This window comes from Aquarana catesbeiana, linkage group LG01 (assembly GCF_042186555.1).
Source record: "Aquarana catesbeiana isolate 2022-GZ linkage group LG01, ASM4218655v1, whole genome shotgun sequence".
Lineage (NCBI taxonomy): Eukaryota > Metazoa > Chordata > Amphibia > Anura > Ranidae > Aquarana > Aquarana catesbeiana.
In genome coordinates this window covers 981,542,279-981,564,423 of record NC_133324.1, presented here as the reverse complement: position 1 = coordinate 981,564,423, position 22,145 = coordinate 981,542,279, and the positions used below count along the sequence as shown (strand labels likewise).

Sequence of the window (22,145 nt, the reverse complement as noted above, 5' to 3'; positions counted from 1 at the left end):
TCCTGATTCCTGATGCGGCGTCCATTGACACAGACAGCAGGACTCGACCTCGCCCCCCCAACTCCTGTGTCACTGGATTTTATTGACAGCAGCGAGAGCTGCTAATCAATCTATTCAATGAGGACCTGAGGCAGCATCTGGAGCTGCAGTGCTTGTCCCTGTTGCTGGAACGATCGGGTTAAGGTAAGAAAAAGGGGGGCTCGGGGGGGGCTGCTGAACTACAGAAGGGTTTTCACCTTAAATGCAGCCATGTCAGTGCAGACTTCCCCAGTGCAGCCTTGTCAGTGCAGCCTTCCCCAGTGCAGCCATGTCAGTGCAGCCATGTCAGTGCAGCCATGTCAGTGCAGCCTTGTCAGTGCAGCCTTCCCCAGTGCAGCCTTCCCCAGTGCAGCCTTGTCAGTGCAGCCTTCCCCAGTGCAGCCATGTCAGTGCAGCCTTGTCAGTGCAGCCTTCCCCAGTGCAGCCTTCCCCAGTGCAGCCATGTCAGTGCAGCCTTGTCAGTGCAGCCTTCCCCAGTGCAGCCTTGTCAGTGCAGCCTTCCCCAGTGCAGCCTTGTCAGTGCAGCCTTCCCCAGTGCAGCCTTGTCAGTGCAGCCATATCAGTGCAGCCATGTCAGTGCAGCCTTGTCAGTGCAGCCTTCCCCAGTGCAGCCTTCCCCAGTGCAGCCATGTCAGTGCAGCCTTGTCAGTGCAGCCTTCCCCAGTGCAGCCTTCCCCAGTGCAGCCTTGTCAGTGCAGCCTTCCCCAGTACAGCCTTGTCAGTGCAGCCATGTCAGTGCAGCCTTCCCCAGTGCAGCCATGTCAGTGCAGCCATGTCAGTGCAGCCTTGTCAGTGCAGCCTTCCCCAGTGCAGCCTTCCCCAGTGCAGCCATGTCAGTGCAGCCATGTCAGTGCAGCCTTGTCAGTGCAGCCTTCCCCAGTGCAGCCTTGTCAGTGCAGCCTTTCCCAGTGCAGCCTTGTCAGTGCAGCCTTCCCCAGTGCAGCCTTGCATCCTGTGATCCCTGCCATCCTGTCTTTCAAAATCGCTGTCCGCGATTTGAAAATGGCGCCGCCGGCTCCGAAATACACAGTGCCGGTCCTCGGCTCTTCTCGGCGGCTCTCGTTTACTTTTGGCTCCACTCGTAGTCCCGAGAGGAGCTATCCGAACCTAGCCGAGTACACTCGGCTAGGTTCGGGCAGCGCTCAAGTGAAGACGAAAGTGACCGAGAAGAGCCGAGGACCGGCACTGTGTATTTCGGCGCCGGCGGCGCCATTTTCAAATCGCGGTCGGTGATTTTGAAAATCTGACAGCTCGGGATCGCAGGGGATCGGCGTATAACACGCACCCGCGATTTTCCCCTGATTTTAAGGGGAAAAAAGTGTGTGTTATACGCCGATAAATACGGTACCTCCACACCAGGCAGAGCTCCATATTGTCTGGCGTTGTTAACTGCTCCCAAATGATTTTACATGACTGGTGTAAGGCTGACATGTTAGCTGCCCTGACCACTACTCCCATTTACGAACCCCCCTAATTAATCTTAATTTACCAATGAAACACATAACACTGTCTGGTTTAAATGGCCAACAATGGCCCCTTTATTAATTCCAACAACAAAATTGTATAAAAATAACTTTCTTATTTTAATATATATATATCCCCCTTACCCCCCCTTACCCCCTTACATTTTTCACTCTTTGTTATATTGCAGCCATTTGCTAAAATCATTTAAGTTGATTTGTTTTACTCATTAATGTACACACAGCACCCCATATTGTACACACAGCACCCCATATTGTACACACAGCACCCCATATTGTACACACAGCACCCCATATTGTACACACAGCACCTCATATTGTACACACAGCCCCCCATATTGTACACACAGCACCTCATATTGTACACACAGCTCCCCATATTGTACACACAGCCCCCATATTGTACACACAGCCCCCCATATTGTACACATAACGCCCCATATTGTACACACAGCACCCCATATTGTACACACAACACCCCATATTGTACACACAGCACCCCATATTGACAGAAAAACACAGAATTGTTGACATTTTTGCAGATTTATTAAAAAAAGAAAAACTGAAATATCACATGGTCCTAAGTATTCAGACCCTTTGCTCAGTATTTAGTAGAAGCCCCCTTTTGGTCTAATACAGCCATGAGTCTTTTTGGGAAAGATACAACAAGTTTTTCACACCTGGATTTGGGGATCCTCTGCCATTCCTACTTGCAGATCCTCTCCAGTTCTGTCAGGTTGGATGGTAAACATTGGTGGACGGCCATTTTTAGGTCTCTCCAGAGATGCTCAATTGGGTTTAAGTCAGGGCTCTGGCTGGGCCATTCAAGTCACAGAGTTGTTGTGAAGCCACTCCTACATTATTTTAGCACTGTGCTTAGGGTCATTGTCTTGTTGGAAGGTGAACCTTCGGCCCAGTCTGAGGTCCTGAGCACTCTGGAGAAGGTTTTCGTCCAGGATGTCCCTGTACTTGGCCGCATTCATCTTTACCTCTAGTGCAACCAGTCATCCTGTCTGTGAAAAACACCCCCACAGCATGATGCTGCCACCACCATGCTTCACTATTGGGACCGTATTGGACAGGTGATGAGCAGTGCCGGGTTTTCTCCACACATACTGCTTAGAATTGGAGCCCTTCAGGTGTTTTTTTAGCAAACTCCATGCAGGCTTTCATGTGTCTTGCACTGAGGAGAGGCTTCCGTCCGGCCACTCTGCCATAAAGCCCCGACTGGTGGAGGGCTGCAGTGATGGTTGACTTTCTACAACTTTCTCCCATCTCCCGACTGCATCTCTGGAGCTCAGCCACAGTGATCTTTGGGTTCTTCTTTACCTCTCTCACCAAGGCTCTTATCCCCCGATAGCTCAGTTTGGCCGGACGGCCAGCTCTAGGAAGGGTTCTGGTCGTCCCAAACATCTTCCATTTAACGATTATGGAGGCCACTGTGCTCTTAGGAACCTTAAGTGCAGCAGAAATTTTTTGTAACCTTGGCCAGATCTGTGCCTTGCCACAATTCTGTCTCTGAGCTCTTTAGGCAGTTCCTTTGACCTCATGATTCTCATTTGCTCTGACATGCACTGTGAGCTGTAAGGTCTTATATAGACAGATGTGTGGCTTTCCTAATCAAGTCCAATCAGTATAATCAAACACAGCTCAGACTCAAATGAAGGTGTAGAACCATCTCAAGGATGATCAGAAGAAATGGACAGCACCTGAGTTATATATATGAGTGTCACAGCAAAGGGTCTGAATACTTAGGATCATGTGATATTTCAGTTTTTCTTTTTTAATAAATCTGCAAAAATGTCAATAATTCTGTGTTTTTCTGTCAATATGGGGTGCTGTGTGTACAATATGGGGTGCTGTGTGTATAATATGGGGTGCTGTGTGTACAATATGGGGTGCTGTGTGTATAATATGGGGTGCTGTGTGTACAATATGGGGTGCTGTGTGTACAATATGGGGGGCTGTGTGTACAATATGGGGTGCTGTGTGTACAATATGGGGTGCTGTGTGTACAATATGGGGTGCTGTGTGTACAATATGGGGTGCTGTGTGTACAATATGGGGTGCTGTGTGTACAATATGAGGTGCTGTGTGTACAATATGGGGTGCTGTGTGTACAATATGAGGTGCTGTGTGTACAATATGGGGTGCTGTGTGTACAATATGGGGTGCTGTGTGTACAATATGGGGTGCTGTGTGTACAATATGAGGTGCTGTGTGTACAATATGGGGTGCTGTGTGTACAATATGGGGTGCTGTGTGTACATTAATGAGGAAAAAAATGAACTTAAATGATTTTAGCAAATGGCTGCAATATAACAAAGAGTGAAAAATTTAAGGGGGTCTGAATACTTTCCATCCCCACTGTATATTTATAACCAAAAACATTTTTCTGCTGTGTCTGAGGTTCCTGAAAGAAGGTACCACTATCTCATCGGCTGACCACCATCACCACCACCACACCACACCACAGCATCCTGGCCCCTAGCTGCAATCGATCCAGCTCAGTGACAAATGCTTACCACCTTTTTGTACCTTCAGCTCGATGACCGATAGTCCATATTACCAGATGGGGAAGGTACCCATACCAAGATAGGCCCCAACCCATGCCACACCATATATTATATATCTATATAGATCTATATAGATATATATACAATCACCATTCCTACCTTAAGGAACCAGAGACCCCTGCCACTAGTACCTGAAACAACAGAAAACACACAGAAAAACAGGGAGGGAGGGAAAACACTAAGTTTGTGTGTTAAATCTTACACGCTGTGCCCGAATGATAAGCCCCGCCCTATCCTCATGCTAAGAAAGACTACAGGCACGGCCCTGAGTCCCGCAGCTATACCTCCCCCTTCCTGCCCACTACTGGTGCATCTAAAACAGCGTCCCCCCAGTCATGTGGCTGATCTATACCATAAATAAAGGATTTGGAGAGACCCATAACCTAACTTACACACTGCTCAGAATGTATCATAACCATCATTCACAGTTCTATGTTCTCTGTGTATTTCCAGGACCTTCTTCTGGGCATGTGACCCCTGATTTATCCAGCTGCCACCAGGAGGCTCCAAAGAAATTTCATTTTGCACATGTGGGCCCTATATCATCCAGACATAAGAATGTGGCCCCTGGACTATCCTACAGTAATTGCCTTGTCCCTGCGCTGCTCATGGCATTGCTGTTGATGTGTGCCACTCTGCAGTCAGTATTGATAGTTCTCAGAGTCTCAGGTAAACAACTCCTCAGGGGTGGGGCTATTGTTTATACTGTCTATATTGAAAGAGGCCATTGGGTAAAAATACAGAGACCTTGGGCTGTAAATATAACCCAATCATGGATAGTAGATTGCTGCTGGCTCTCATAGCTCATTTCAGAAATTGAGCATCAGATAGAGTCTCTGACATCCTAACCTCTGGTATAACGTTCTCTGGTGATACTTTAAGGTCCATCTATGCTAAGAGAGCCTTGCACGCCTTCCAGGGTTGTGTTAGGTTAACATTGTATATTTTATAAACCAAAACAGTGCTGCACTACTAAGTAGATAATATAAAATATAAACTTGATGAATTCATAAGTGCAAACATAATTAATTAAGTCCACTGAATATGATAAGTGAATCAACGTTCATAAAGATAAACAGATGGCTACAAACATATACCAATTCACCCAAAGTGCACTTTTTTCAGAACAATGCTAGTGCTCCACCAGTATCACAGACTGCTAGCCTCACATCTGAGTCAAATCAGCAGTGTTCCCCTCTGGGGATAATGAAGATTACTGGCGTGGTGTGGACACTCAACCTCCTTTATCCCAGGCACCTTCTGTGGGTTCTACAGAAGCCCGATCGTCTTACCAAATAGGATGTAATATGCAAAAAAGAAGGCAACATCTAGTGCTCTCTGTCTGAGATTTAATAGTATAAAAATGGTAGGTACACTCACAAGTGTGGCACAATAAGCCTGTGCTAGCTGTAACAGCATTCAGACAACCTAGTCTCGAGATGGCTGCGATGTGACATCAGTATGCAGGCTCCGCCCCCTAGACGCGTGTCATCAGGGCATTGACTTCTGCAGTAGGGAGACCCCTACAGCAGAAGTCAACCCCCCTTCGACACACACGTAGTTTGACCCCTACTGAAGAAGTCAACGCACTGACGACACGCATCTAGAGGCGGAGCCTGCATACTGATGTCACATCGCAGCCATCTCAAGACTAGGTTGTCTGAATGCTGTTATAGCTAGCACAGGCTTATTGTGCCAAACTTGTGAGTGTAGCTACCATTTTTATACTATTAAATTATCTCAGATGGACAGGACTAGATGTTGCCTTCTTTTTTGCATATTACATCCTATTTGGTAAGACGATCGGGCTTCCGTAGAACCCAAAGAAGGTGCCTGGGATAAAGGAGGTTGAGTTTCCACACCACGCCAATAATCTTCATTATCCCCAGAGGGGAACACTGCTGATTTGACTCATATGTGAGGTGAGCAGTCTGTGATACTGGTGGATAGGGATGAGCCCGATGTTCGAGTCAATGGGTAAGGCCGGGTGTTGGCCTGATCGCCGAACAGCGAACAATATGCGTTGTTTGCAGCAAATTCGAAAGCCGCGGAACACCGTTAAAGTCTGTGGGACACTAACATGAAAAACCAAAAGTGCTCATTTTAAAGGCTTATATGCAAGTTATTGTCATAAAAAGTGTTTGGGGACCCGGGTCCTGCCCCAGGGGACATGGATCAATGCAAAAAGAATTTTTTTAAATGGTTGTTTTTTCAGGAGCAGTGATTTTGATAATGCTTAAAGTGAAACAATAAAAGTGTAATATTCCTTTAAATATCGTGCCTGGGGGGTGTCTATAGTATGCCTGTAAAGTGGTGCAGTTTTTGGCGCGTGTTTAGAACAGTACCACAGCAAAATGACATTTCTAAAGGAAAAAATCTCATTTAAAACTGAACGCAGCTGTATTGAATTGTCGGGTTCCGGCAATATAGATAAAGATCATTGAAAAAAAAGGGCATGGGTTCCCCCCAGTCCATTACCAGGCCCTTTGTGTCTGGTATGAATATTAAGGGGAACCCCGCACCAAAATAAAAAAAAATGCGTGGGGGTCCCCCCAAAATCCATACCAGGCCCTTTAGGTTTGGTATGGATATTAAGCAGAACCCTGCACAAATTTTTTTTTTTTTAAATGGTGTAGGCGTCCCCCCAAAATCCATACCAGGCTCTTCAGGTCTGGTAAGGATTTTAAGGGGAACCCTGCTCCAAAATAAAAAAAAAATGCCCCCCCAAAAAAATCCATACCAGACCATTATTCAAGCACGCAAGCTGGCAGGCTGCAGGAAAAGGAGGGGACGAGAGAGCACCCCCCTCCTGAACCATACCAGGACACATGCCCTCCACATGGGGTCCCCCCAAAACACCTTGTCCCCATGTTGATGGGGACAAGGGCCTCATCATCACAACCCTTGCCCGGTGGTTGTGGGGGTATGCGGGTGAGGGGGCTTATAGGAATCTGGAAGCCCCCTTTAACAAGGGGACCCCAGATCCCACCCCCCCTATGTGAATGGGTATCGGGTACATTGTACCCCTACTCTTTCACCCAAAAAAGTGTCAAAATGGTAAAAATGACAGTAGACAATCTGGGACAAGTCCTTTTAAAAAAAAAACTGTCCCATGATGTCCATTCATCTTCGATCACAGCGTCTGACGACTCAAAAAAACAAAAGCAAGAATTCCGCCTTCATGGGAGGCTCCCGCCAACTGAAGCCTCTTCTTAATGACAGCTGTTTTATAGCTGAGACCTGGTCCACCCGGTGACGCAAACAGATGACCCCGCCTTCCTCTGACGTCACGTGGTGTGAAACTTGCACTTTGGGTGAAATGGTATATGTTTGGATCCACTTCAATCAGTCACCAGTTTATCTTTATGAACTTTGATTCACTTATCATATTCAGTGGACTTAATTAATTATGTCTGCACTCATGAATTCATCAAGTTTATATTTTATATTATCTACTTAGTAGCGCAGCACTGTTTTGGTTTATATCATTTTGTAAGTGGAGTGAAATCACTTTTAAGTGACAGCGGCTACTTTCTTATCAGAATTTATTTACTATCTATACACCTTTGTGATTGTTTGTGCTGATTGATATTTGCACATAACATTGTATATTTGGAGAGGATTTCTCTGACTGAACTGGTATTCTCCCATAGAGACCCTGCCACTTTGCCTAAAATGTACTCTCTACTCAGTGAGCACCAAAACCAAGACTCCGTCTCCTCGGTTAAAGGTTCTGATTCTAGCAGCGTGGTTATAAGTTACTTTGCTGAGGCTACTTTGGCTACCAGAAATGATGTGGACCTAGAAATGGAGACTTTTCCCACTCAAACCTCTATAAAGCCTCTGCACTCCAGGACTCAGAGGTGAACTTCTTGAGATCTGATTTTCTTCTCAAGTTCAGTGACAAATCCTGGATCCTGGTGAGAAACCTAGGTGACACATATTGTGCACAGTCCTGCCAGCCAGTGCTTTACAATAGATACACAAACCCAGACAATTCAAACCTTGGCTTATATATGTTGTCATCGCCTATACACTTTCGATTTTTCCAGGTTTGTGTTAGCTGAATAGCACAGGGAAGGACAGGGTTGGGGGCATTTGCTATCTGGGCCAGTATTATGATTATGTGGGGCGGGTAGACCTTTAGTAGATATACTTCATTGTTCAGATATCAATCACAGTGGGACTCACAATCAGTGACATATGGGGGAGCTGTCCCCAAGCACTGACTTCCTTTGTAGTACCTAACGTGATTGAATGAAGTGACCAGAGTTGCTTTTTAACATTATTATTTTTAACATTATTGTGTATTGTCTGCAGGTACAAGGGAAGATGGATTTGTCACCAGTAACTTCTCCGATCTGCAAAAAAGTTTGTTGAAGGAAGAATGGGAAAAATGTCTTGAATTCCTCCCCGTGACCAATCAGACAAAACTAGGTAAAAATGGCAAGATTTACCTTTAACATTTCTGACTGAAGTCTGTAGTATCTGGTGATGATTCTTGCTGGGTGAGAACTGAGGAGCGTTAGAGATCAGTATCAAAAGATTTTTCCACAATGTCCTCATCATCCTCCCCTCCCATCACCAACCAGAAATGATCCTCCCTTCCCATCACCAACAAGAAATCATCTTCCCCTCCCATCACCAACCAAAATTCATCCTCCTCTCCCATCACCAACCAGAAATCATCCTCCCTTCCCATCACCAACCAGAAATCATCCTCTCCTCCCATCACCAACCAGAAATCATCCATCCCATCAGCAACCAATAATTGTCCTCCCTTCCCATCACTAACCAAAAAGCATGCTCCCTTTCATCACCAACCAGATATAATTCTCCCTTCCCATCATCAACCAGAAATCATCCTCCCCTCCCGTCACCAACCAGAAATCACCCTCCCATCCCACCAGCAACCAGAAATCATCCTCCCATCCCACCAGCAACCAGAAATCAACCTCACTTTACGTCACCATCCAGGAATTGTCCTCCCTTCCCATCACCAGGCAAAAATGTTCCTCCTTTCCCATAACCAACCATAAATTGTCCTCCCATCCCATCATCAACCAGAAATCATCTTCTCATCACCATCCAGAAATTGTCCTCCCTTCCCATCACCAACCAGAAATTGTTTTCCCTTCTCATCATCAACTAGAAATTGTCCCCCCATTCCATTACCAATGGCAAATAATCCTCCCTTCCTATCACCAAGCAGAAATTGTCCTCCCTTCCCATCATCAACCAGAAATCATTGTCCCATCCAATCACCATCCAGAAATCTTCCTCCCTTCTCATTACTATCCAGACTGAAAGACCAGATATTGAGTGTCCTTGTGACAGACAGAAGACAGATATGTTGGGTAAAAACAAAGCAAATAGAAATACCTGCAGAAATAAGAGGCAATATACTTACCATCCTGGCCACCTACACTTATTCAACCCCCGCCACATACAGTGACAGTGGGAGGAACCCCTGCTTGTGATAGGGGAAAAGGATAATCACCTTGTCCGCCCAGTCAAATACTTGTGGTGGATAGATTATCACCATTGCAGCAGTATTTCAGGTCATGGACTCCCACTATAAAAAGTTTATTGCCTCCACTTTTTGCCCGTAAGCTCTTTTGACTAAAGATTTTATTTGTCTGAGTTTGCTTACTCAGTGACGGCACACTCTCTATTCCATATCTCAGGAAAGTCACCTAGATGTCCGGATCTTTGGATCAGCATTTATGATAAGTGTTATTTCTTCTCTGAGAACCAGAAACACCATGAAGACAGCATCTCTAGTGAAGGAGAAGACCATACGGGTCAGTCTTGATGATTAGGGGTGTGGGGTGGAGAACAGTTGATGACATACTCATAAATATATATATATATATATATATATATATAGTAAGAACTTGCTTCAATTGGCAGAGATTTAAGGACTCTTCTTCTTTTTAAGGGCTTTTCTTGCCCAATTTTAATTGCTCCCACTGTGCCATCAAATGCTCTTACTGTCCTATCAAATGCCGCCACTGTGACCCCCCTGCCTGCTCGCCATCTGCCCAGCACTTACCCTGTCTCGGTGGGGTAGCGGGTGGCGGCGGCGAGCGGTGTCCTCCATACGTCTTCTCCCGTCCTCTCCTATAGACGATTGGATGCCTGATAGGCATCCAATCAAAGCGCCTGTCGTTTCAGCAAATCAGGTGACGGGTAACAGACCCGAGCACCTGATTGGTGGAGAGGTGGTTTAGTGTTAAGACAGCGAATATTAATTAGCTGTTCTAACACACCTGGGTGAACTGCGAGCGCTAAGCATGGCGCTCGCAGGTCACGTTTTTTGACGCCTATTAGAGCCTATGGCTCTAATCAAGTGTTTCAAAAACACCCCCCGCTGCTGTAATTCAGGCGCCCTGCACCCGAAAGGGGTCTCGAACGCCTGAATAGTGGGTGGCAGCCGCGGCCATGGATAGATTCATGCAATGCATGAATCTATCCATTGATCATAGAGGGGGTGGCTGGAGAGAGGGAGCGGCGCCCGTGCGCCCTTATGGACACACCGCCACTGGTCCTATCCCTTCATCCATACTCTTAGCAGCCCCATACAGCTCTGGCTCCCACCTCTCTCCTAGGTGGAGCCCTCCTGACTGCTTGGCATAGACCTCCTCTGTTAGCCCAGAACCATAGTCACAATTCGCTTAAAAGCCCAGCACACACCCTCCCAAATATCTGTTAAATATCTGAACTCCAGGTCCCAAACCGAGTTTTACCAACCGATGAGGAAACTGAAAAGCCAATTTCCTCTAAATGGCACAAACACCCTGGAGCTCCTCGGCCTGCCTGGATGAGAATTCCAGGTGATAGAAAACCCTTCTTACACCATGGCAGGGCACATCACTGTCACAATGTATAAACTTTTATTTGTCGTAATATTATTGATATCCCAAAATATTAGATGCCCCATGAGTCTGACCATGGTTCAGATAAAAGATTAGAAGCAGCAGCGTCAGAACCATAGCAGGAATGATCCCCCAAAGCTGCAATGGGGCCACTTTTAAAGGGGCCCAGTCTATATCTGAAGAGTGATTGTGAAGATTGGGTTTGGGTTGGGAAGTGGAGAATTTTCCAGCCACTGTATGTACATGAATCTACTGGTCTGATCTAGCTTAGATTTGGTGGAAGAGAAGCTCCTGTTGTTTTGGTGCATCAACTCACAGCGGCAATCCACGAGGAGGAAATTGAGTCTCTGATCAGGCCCATGGCCACTGTAATAATTCCGTCAGACTGACTACAGCTTGTTGCTTTAAGTTGATGTCACTTGAGCCTTGTTAGTTGTCACCAGTGGACGGGTCTCAAGTGTGATATGGGCATTAGACTTTGGTGGCCTCATATATAAATTGGGGTTTATTATAGGCCATCTGTCACTGGTGGGGGCCCAATAAATATGTTTGCAGCATTAATCCTAGATACACTTCAGGTAGGAAAGTGTCATCCAGGTCACATGACACAGCCAGGTGTAAAGTTCTGCTACAATCTGAATAGCATAGGCTTCCTGTCTATGAACTCCTGAGGAGTTGAAATGTAAATTCTAGTGTATTTCCCCATCCAGAAAACCCAAGCTCTGCATACATACAAACACAGATATAAATGGCGGTGTGTGGGTGTACTAGAGTAGGGGTAGGCAACCTTTCAGAGGTTGAGATCTACCTGGACAGCATAGAGGAAATCAAAGATCCCTGGGGGGAATAGTGTCCCGTGTCCCCCACCTCCACAATAGTGTCATCTGCTCCCCTTCATATCATCCCCATATAGCTTCTTCCATTCTGGACCCAGGAACCGGGTATTATAGCTGAGCTCCCAAGACTAGGTGACACTAACTTAGATGCAAACTGGAACTGGAACTCTTTATTTTAAATTCATACAGAATATATACCATGCAAGATCAGATAAGAGTTTGATCACATTATCCTAACAATACAAACTGCAACCAGTTATATAATTAAAATAGCTAAGGAACAGCCAACATAAACATGAACATTAACCACTTCAGCCCCGGAAGGATTTGCCCCCTTAACTACTTAAGGACCGAGCCTCTTTTTGAGATGTGGTGTTTACAAGGGAAAAACTGTTTTTTTTGCTAGAAAATGACTTAGAACCCCCAAACATTATACATTTTTTTCTAACATCCTGGAGAATAAAATGGCGGTCGTTGCAATGCTTTCTATCACACCGTATTTGTACAGCGATCTTACAAGCGCTTTTTTTGGAAAAAATACACTTTTTTTGAATTAAAAAATAAGACAACAGTAAAGTTAGCCCAATTTTTTTCTATATTGTGAAAGATAATGTTATTCTGAGTAAATTGATACCCAACATGTCACGCTTCAAAATTGCGTTCGCTCGTGGAATGGCGATAAACTTTTACCCTTAAAAATCTCCATAGGCAACGTTTAAAAAAAAATCTACAGATCGCGGCAATACCTCACATGTGTGGTTTGAACACCATTTTCATATGCGTGCGCTACTCACGTATGCGTTCGCTTCTGCAAGTGAGCTTGGCGGGACGGGGCGCGTTTTAAAAAAAATGTTTTTTCCTTATTTATGTTACCTTTTTTTTTTTTTTTTTACACTGTTTTTAAAAAAAAATAAAATTGTGTCACTTTTATTCCTATTACAAGGAATGTAAACATTCCTTACAAGGAATGTAAACATTCCTTGTAATATAAAAAAGCATGACAGGTCCTCTTAAATATGAGATCTGGGGGGTCAAAAAGACCTCACATCTCATATTTACACTAAAATACAATAAAAAAAATTGTCATTTAAAAAAAAATAAAAAATGGCCCTTTAAGAGCTATGGGCGGAAGTGACGTTTTGCATTGTTATGGAGACAGGTGGGGGCCATCTTCCCCTCACTCGTCTCCATACCCAGCAAGGGTGAAGATTCGATCACCTCCACCACAGCTGATGGCTCCGGTAAGTGGCGGAGGGCACCGGAGCGTGGCGGGAGGGACGAATACGCCACAGAGACCACTCTTATCGAAAAGCGGACCGACGGCCGAAGAAGAGGATACCAGGGTTATGGAAGCTAGCTGCTGCCATAACAACGATATTCCTCTTTAAAGTAAGGACGTATATCGGCCTGCGGTGGTCCAGAAGTGGTTAATGACCAGGCCATTTTTTGCGATATGGCACTGTGTTGCTTTAAGTGACAATTGCACGGTCGTGCGACGTTGTACCCAAACAAAGTGTATGTCCTTTTCCCCCCACAAATAGAGCTTTCTTTCGGTAGTATTTAATCACCTCTGCGGGGTTTTCTTGCACTATAAACAAAAAAAGTTATCATTTTGAAAAAAAACTATTTTTTGTTGCTATAATAAATATCCCAAAAAACTATTTTAAAAAACAAATTTCTTCCTCAGTTTAGGCCGATATATATGCTTCTATATATTTTTGGTAAACAAAATCGCAATAAGCGTATAGTGATTGGTTTGCGCAAAAGTTATCGCGTCTACAAAATAGGGGATAGATTTATAGCATTTTTATTATTTATTGATTTTTTACTAGTAATGGCAGCGATTTTTAGCGGAACTGTGACATTGCGGTGGACAGATCAGACACTTTTGACACTTTTTTGGGACCAGTGACATTTATACACATTTATACACAGCGATTAGAGCTAAAACTAGTCACTTATTACTGTATAAATGTCACTGATAGGGAAGGGATTAACACTAGGGGGCGATCAAGGGGTTAAGTGTTCCCTGAGGGGGTGTTTCTAACTGTGGGGGAGTGTACTGACTGGAGGAGGAGAGAGATCGCTGTTCCTAATCACTAGGAACAACAGATCTGCCTCTCCTCCCCTGACAGAACAGGGATCTGTTTGTTTACATACACAGATCCCCATTCTGGCTTTCTGTGGAGCGATCGCGGGTGGCCGGCAGACATAGCGGCCCTGACGTCACGCCGTGGGCGCATGCCCCCTATCGCTCTTAAAGCAGCCGACATACACCCACGGCGTCTCGCGCAGCTGTGCCAATCTGCCGCAGTATAATGATGGTGGCTGGTCGGCAAGCGGTTAATTAAACAACTAGCCACCTAGGTGACTCAGTGCCCACTCAGACCATTCGGCACCAAGCCCCGGATTCAAAGTATATTACACATTATTATAAGCGTAAACATCCCACAATGGTTCGATAACAAGGTGAAGTGGTCACAATATTATTCACCTCTCCAAGAGATGATCAGACAGACGGTAAAAATAGGTGACTCAATTAACAATGGGAATGCACACCTAGTAGGTAGACAATGGGAGATAAATATTGAACAATAAAAAAACATAACACCTTAATTAAAAGAAAATAGCGGGAGACCCTCAGTATCAGGTTGTTTGAGCTGATTATATTAACATCTATTCTGAGTCTCACAGTCTAAAGCAGTCATTGCTGGTTTGGGCACAAAGACCACAAATCTGTATCCCCGGCCTAGATTCCCGAAGTCTGTGTGTTTTGGGGAGACATGGACCCTAACCCAAAGCAAGACCACTCCAAGGATCCCCCAGGCACACACCTTCCAAGAATAGAGCCCCCTCAAAAGCCAGGGCCTATAGTCAGTAGGCAAGAGGCTACCCTGCAGTCCCCTCCAAAAGCATCTGTCCTGGTTGGGTCTGCCACGATTTGTTATTTCTGCTATTATCATTTTGGAGTATCCCGTGACCCCAAACCCCAAAAAGTTCTTCAGCAATAAATAGTAAAAAGACACCCCCTAGACTGAGCCTGAATTGTCAGTGTGTGTAGGACTGAGCGTGGCAGCCTCTGTACTATACTGGGACACCTGGGTACATTCTCTGTTACCCCTACAGGGATAAGTGCTGCATGCATTTTGAGGGTGTTCCCTCTTCCTTAGAGCTGAGAGTCTGCTGCTCAATGACATATAGCACATGTTCACTATGAGAATGTCTTTTCACGAGCATCACAAATGTTTGCCATATTATTTGTAATATAATTATCTCCTATGGCAGTCGACCCCACCTATAGGCCATAATGTGGTATTTTTGGTCAATGGATGTAGTTAAGGAGAAATTCTGCAATTTGGCCACTAGATGGAGCTGATGATCATAGGAGATAATTACATTATAAACCATACGGTCAACTGTTGTGGTGCTTGTGCAAATAGTTAAGATTTCAAAAAGTGCCTCCTAGAGGCACAAAAGAGGAAGAAGAGGTGATCACCATCTCAGTCTGGGAGGATTATCATATACAGGCATTGATGACATCAACCTGGAGGTGAGAGTTCTGTAAGCACAGAGGTGAAACACAGTGTGTATGAAGTTTTAGGTACCCATTTTGAGAAATCGGATGTTGGTTGATTTACGGAACAACATTCATATCGCTGGTATTGTGCTTGTTTAGCACTTTTTGAACTTCATGGACTTACCACTTCAATTGGATTGGAATATTTTATATTATAGTTGTATGATATTTAAAAGTTATGTGGCAGAGCGCTGCCCTGCCAGGGTCTAGAAAGCGATTTTGACCCAGAATTCTTAACCAGGCAGGTTGAGGGGCTCCAGGGAGTTTGCGTAAGGGAGAGGAAACTGGCTTTGCTGTTTCCTCAGTGTTTGGTAAAGTCCGTTTTGGGACCTGGAGATTTCAAAGTGATCCAGGTGGGAGGAAATCTCCAATCCTGGGTCCAGGTATTCAGAACCACCAGCACACTACTTTTTCAGGTGTGTGCTGGGTTTTTAGTAATGACCTGACCATGGTTCTGGGCTCCACCTCAGCAGACAGAGGAGGCCTGGTCCAGGGGTCAGGAGAGCTCCACCTAGGAGAGAGGTGGGATCCAGAGCAGCAAGAGGCTGCTAGCTGTTTGAACAGAGTTGCTGAACAACCAGTCTATGGGGACAGACCAAGGAATAAAGGTTAAGGTTAAGGTTAAGGCCAGAGCAGGAGTGCTGCATGTACAAGCCTGGAGGCTGAGTGACCGTTTGTTTTGCAGCAAGAGTGAAATGCTGAAAACTCCTGTGAGGGAAACCATTTTTTTTGTGTTTGCTGAACTTTCTTTTAATAAAAATGGGCAAGAAAAGCCTTTAAAATAAGAAAGCGAGTGTCAGTGTCCTTAAAAGCTCTACATCTGATGATAGTTCTCACAGTTATCGTTTCGTTATAACGTTATAATGAATAATATACACTAAGAAACACGGACACATATCACCTTGGATTAGTAGCAGTGGTGGCCTGTGTTTTTTTGTTTGGGGGGTGGAAAACAACCACCCCCCCGTGGCACCTCAAAGCCCCCCCGCTCGCTCTGTCTGAGGGTCAGTCCACTTACCCCATCTAGGTGGCGGGCAGCGACAGGGATTGGGCAGCGGCGGACATCAGGCTGCGGCAGGCATCAGGTATCGGCTCCTGTGTCTTCTCCTCACCTCCGCCGTGCGTCTCCTCCCCTCCCCCTAGGCGTCCAATAGGATCACCTGTCCTTTCAGCCAATCGAGTGACAGGTATCAGACCCGCTTCCTGATTGGCCGGGAGGAGGATCAGTGTTGCGATAGCGAATGTTCATTCACTGTTGTAACACCTGGGTGGGCTCGTAGCGCAATGCTCTGTGCCACAAGTCCAGCCTATTTTGAAGCCTATTAGGTCCTCTGGCTCTAATCAGGTGCTTCAAAAAAACACTCTCGCCGCTGTAATTCAGACTCCCAGTGTCCCGAAAGGGGCCGGACGCATGAATAGGGGGTGGCGGTGACGATGGATATAGCATCGCATTGTTGCATCGCTAGAAGGTGGAGGGGGTGGCGGCCATGGTTAGAGGGGTGGCGCTCGAGTGCCTCTAAAGGACAGGCTGCCACTGATTAGTAGATTATTGATCAGTGCATATCCTTTGTGGCTCTTAGTGAATATATTTAAATGAAAGATTTTGTGACCGAAATTCACTTTTAATCTTACTAAATGATGTAGCCATATATGTTCTACTTTGTTATCATAAAATAAACCCCCATAATTGGTATTTTTGAGATTTACAATATATTAGGATGTGACTTGCCTCCGCCATGAAGTTGAGGTCTGAGTATTGAATTCCATGTGGAAACAATGTAACCCATATAGAAGTCCAGTATAAGGACACAGGGGTGTAGAGGATATCAATGGCAGATAACTGGGATTATGGGAAAAAGTAAAAGTCTTCTATCAGTTATCATTTATATCTCCAGCTGGAATGCTGTTGGCTGAAGCCAGTAGAAGGTGCTGAGAGTACAGATGATCAGACGATGAATAATCTGTTGTATGTTGTCCTACCCAGAGACTGGTGGCCATCACAGGAAAGAATTTCTGGATCGGATTAACCCAATATAACACCCATGAAGCAGTGTGGGCAGGAAGGTGGGCAGACGGCACTACAGAGTAAGTAGCACTCATCATATCGTAAATATCCTCCAAATATTTTTTGGTTTTCAAAATAGAACAAAGAAATAAAACATCAGAACAAGTCCCCGCTGTTGATAATGAGAAGATCTTACTTGGTTTATGCACGCATTTAATTGACATCATCAAACCAGCTTAGGTGATCCAGGATTTGGCCTGCATCAGGGGGATCATCTTGATTCTGGTTTCTATGACCTGCTTCTGGTGTTCCTGGATAGCGTAGCCACCCTGTCATCAGAGGTGTGTAGTAAATTTAGTTCTCTTGGTTAGTAGTTTGCCTAGGGGAAATTTGTTGTCTTTTCACTTGGCTTCTCCCCTAGGTTAAGGTTGCTGCTTTTCCCTGTTCCTCCAACTGGGTGTCAATGGCACCCAGGACAGTAGTCATTGGGGCAGTGACAATCTTGGGCTCATGAACATTTATGTCCCCTCCTGCAACCACTAGGCGGTTCATGGCTATGGTGCATGCTGGGGGAAGATATAAATGCTTGGGGAGTGGCGTAGTTACATTTCTCCCCCCAGGCTGCAGCCGAGGAAGGTGTTTGCAATGATTTGTGCTGAGTAGGCCACAAGCCTATTTGGTCATCAAGAAAAATAAGCAGTTGGCAACTCCATAACATCAAGCGTATTTTTTGTAAAGCCTTCACAGTGAGTACTGTCAGCAGCAGACTGGTTACGGCGATAAGCCTTGTTCACAGCACACATATATGTTGAAAAGCATGAACATTTATACATAAAAGACTATCACATGACTACTGCTCCTCTCCAACCAACAATGTGTTCAATTGAAATCAGGTGATTGGCTACAAATTGTCAACAGATGTGAAGATGACAAGTGAGAAGCAAAGAGTCTAGCTATAATACAACGCATGAGAGACAAAACATACAAAGACTATCTTGACATGTGAGAAAATACATATATAATAAAATATATAATATATAATTGCATTTTTTACTTCTCGAGGTGGTGCCTGTATTGATACAGTAGAAGACACATTTATTTCATCACCATCAGCACGGTGCTGGGATGTGACTTATTCACTTATGTTTATGGGCTTTCAGTTGTTAAACTCTTGAAAAAAAAAATGGTTTAAATATATGTATATGAAGATTTGTAGGCAATTTGAATGTTGACACTGTATGTACATTAACATAGTGGTGTGGCACCTTACTTTTTCAATCATTCACTTCAGTAATAATAATAATAAGAAGAATATTATTATTCTTATTATTATTATTATTATTATTATTATTATTATTATTATTATTATTATTATTATTATTATATTATTATCTTATAATAATAATATTAACAATAATATTGTATTCATATTATTATTATTATTATTATTATTATTATTATTATTATTATTAATAAAAGAAGAAGAATAACAAAAACCATCAACAAAAACGTTGTTATGATGATGGTGATGATAATGATTATGATGGAAATTATTATTACTATTTTTATTATTATTATTAGAGGATGATAATAATAATAATAATAATAATAATAATAATAATAATAATAATAATAATAATAATAATAATGATGTTATTATTATTATTCATTTGATTTTATCTCCTATCTAGAAATGTTACGGAAGGAACTGGAAGCTGTGCCAAGCTTGGATCAAACTTCACCTGGGAGAACTGTTATATTGCACTAAGCTGGATCTGTGAGAGAGATGCTGTGTGACCGCACTGATATGCCAGAGGGACTTTGAGTGACCACAATCATCTGTGAGAGAAACTCTCAGTGTCTGACCACACTGATCTGGAGAATGCTGAGTGAATGTTCTGGTCATTATGTGATTATATTGAAGTGTAAATAAAATACAGATTCAGTCATAGTTGTATTTTGCAGTTTCATGTTTTATTTCTATATTTGTTGAGTAATAAAATGTTTGATACCAATATGTGTATACTAATTACTGTAAGATAAAAGGATGAGGTCACTTTTCTCTCAACTGTCACCCTAGAGTAAGAGTGCTTGTAAAAGGGTACACTGGAATGGAGCTCCTCAGAGGAGGGTGGAGATGAGATGAGAGGAGAAGAAAAGGGAAGAGAGGAGTTGGAAGAAAAGAGGGGTGGAAGGGGGTGTAGTATGTGATTCTCACCCTAAGGGAAATATCATACTCCTAGAACCTTGCCTTTGCCTTGAATGCATCGAGGGTTACAGTGATAATCCTAGCTCGTTGGTCTAGGGGTGCGTCTTGCTTTGGGTTCGAGAGGTCCCGGGTTCAGATCCTGGATGAGCCCTAGCTTTAGCCAATGGTCTTATTTCCCATTGTCTTATTGTCACAGTCAAGGTGCCTTTATGCTATGCTTGAACTTTTGCAGTGCTCTAGTGTTCAGCTTAGCTTGGGAAACCAGTCAAACTAGGCCAACAACTTTCGGCTTGTTGGGGTATCATTTTTTCTTATTTATTTTTTTAAGTCCAACAAGTGCCTTTTGATAGCCAGATCCAAGTACCTCCTATAATGCCATCTGCATATCTTGCTAAAAAAATATTTTTTTAGGGTCAAGGGTAGAGGTCGACCGATATGGGTTTTTCTCTGGCCGATGCCGATATTTAGAAATCGGGGCGGCCGATGGCCGATATATGATGCCGATTTTTGCTGCCGATTTTTTTTTTTTTCCTTCTTTTCATAAAATATAACAGTTTAGTCAAATAATAAAGAAGGGATACAGGAAATTGCTTAAATTAACCATTTATTAAACAACAGAAGTACACAACAATGTATCTTAAAAATACACAAAAACATGTGAGGTAATCAAAACTTTTGAAAGAAATCAACGTAGTCAACAGCAATAGATAATGGCCATTACTGAGGTAAGTTTGTAAACAGTACAAAAGTGAAAATGTCTTTAATTTTAGTCTTTTTGCTTCAGTTCCAGTCCTGGATTCTCTTCTTCACCCACATCCATCACTTAAAACTTCTCTTGGTACTCCCAGTTTAAGAGCTTCAGGTTGTAGTTCAGGAAACACAGTCTCTCTGCATTTTCTCCTGTGAGCCTGCTCCTCTTCTTGTCATAGATGATCCCAATCTCACTGAATACTCTTTCACTGGGAACAGAAGAGGCAGGTGGACAGAGAAATTTTCTTGCCAGTGGTGCAAAGTGGCACAGAAAGGGATGCATTCTGTTTTCACCATTCCAGTGGCAGACCAGTCCGTCTGTCTATCAGTGGCTCTCGAGGGAATTTTCCAACTGCTCAGAAATTAAGTGCTCATCACGCTCTTCAGCAGGAGTTCCATGAGCCCCCAAAATGTTTGCATACATTTTCTCCAGAAGACTAGAGGGACTGGGTTCCTCCTCCTCTTCTACCCTTGTCCTGGTCCGTTTTGGTTCTGGTCCTTCATCTCCACTGGTGGCTCTTTTTTGTTGCTCAGACACAATAGCGTGCTCTTCTCGCAGCCAAGTTTTTGCTTTGCTCAGTGTGTCCCCTGCAAATACATGACCCTTGTACCGAGGATCAAGCGGTGTTGCCAGCACCAAACATTTGTTATCATCCATCTTTGTGAATCGTCTCTGCAAGCTTTGCCACATGGTTTCCCTAAGCGTTTTGATCCCCCTTGTGGTGTGACCCTCAGCCTGAAGCACAGCAATGCATGGGATGATGCAGGAGATGGAAGGTACCGGTCATCGCCTAACCCTTTCTCATGGAAGTCAGTCGAGACCTGCATCCAGATGCTTTTCACCTTTATTTGACAAAGAGCTTCAAAAGGAGCCCGCGGCCTTCCTTGAACATGCTGCCGACAATGTAAGTTGTAGAAAGTTGAAATTGCATCCAAAATTTAGCCCTTAGGGATACCGTGTTCAATTTTCACATCAACTGCAACAGGTGCTGACGAGCCCCATTCACTGCTGGGACTTTTAAACACAGTGGCAAAAGTTTGATCAGCTTACAATTCAATCCCTAGGAACAAAGGATTTGCTTGCTCTTCCATTCAGAAATGCATGCTGCCCTCGTCTCCAAGTCTCCCAGTGCCTTTGACCCTAAAAAAGATTCTTTTTAGCAAAATATGCAGATGGCATTGTAGGAGGCACTTGGCTTTGGCTATCAAAAGGCACTTGGCACTTGTTGGACTTAAAAAAAAAAAAAAAAAAAAAAAAAAAAGTTTGTACATTCAAGGCTCGTTGGTCTAGGGGTATGATTCTCGCTTAGGGTGCGAGAGGTCCCGGGTTCAAATCCCGGACGAGCCCATTGTTTAGCATTCTAACTTGAGGCTTTGTTTACATGGTGGATTAATCCATGCAGGCAACCGTGCTTGCAACATGCAAAAGTGCCCCAACGCCTCTTGCATCTCCAAATTCTCCACGCAAAGCGATGTTCTCGGCTCGTTGGTCTAGGGGTATGATTCTCGCTTCAGGTGCGAGAGGTCCCGGGTTCAAATCCCGGACGAGCCCAAGCTTTATGCAGCAGGCCCGATTTCCCATTGTCTTCTTGTCACAGTCAAGGTGCCTTTATGCTATGCTTGAAATTTTGCAGTGCCCTTGTCTACTGCTCAGCCTAGCCCGGGAAACCAGCCAAAGTGGACAAGCAGCTTACGGCTCGTTGGTCTAGGGGTATGATTCTCGCTTTGGGTGCGAGAGGTCCCGGGTTCAAATCCCGGACGAGCCCATGTGGACTTCCTTTTCACCTCTGTGGA

The 22,145-nt window shown here is 44.2% G+C and overlaps 3 non-coding genes and 1 pseudogene across 3 annotated transcripts; all 4 read left to right on the top strand.

Moving 5' to 3' along the window:
- Window positions 1-19,407, top strand: part of LOC141129039 (killer cell lectin-like receptor subfamily B member 1B allele C) — a 33,480-nt pseudogene extending 14,073 nt beyond the window's left edge.
- A 2,220-nt stretch (window positions 19,408-21,627) lies between these two features.
- TRNAP-AGG (transfer RNA proline (anticodon AGG)) lies at window positions 21,628-21,699 on the top strand. The gene has a single exon. It is a non-coding gene; the product is annotated as a tRNA-Pro (tRNA).
- A 132-nt stretch (window positions 21,700-21,831) lies between these two features.
- Window positions 21,832-21,903, top strand: TRNAL-CAG (transfer RNA leucine (anticodon CAG)). Its single transcript has one exon. It is a non-coding gene; the product is annotated as a tRNA-Leu (tRNA).
- A 142-nt stretch (window positions 21,904-22,045) lies between these two features.
- On the top strand, window positions 22,046-22,117 carry TRNAP-UGG (transfer RNA proline (anticodon UGG)). The gene has a single exon. It is a non-coding gene; the product is annotated as a tRNA-Pro (tRNA).
- The last annotated feature ends 28 nt before the right edge of the window (window positions 22,118-22,145 follow it).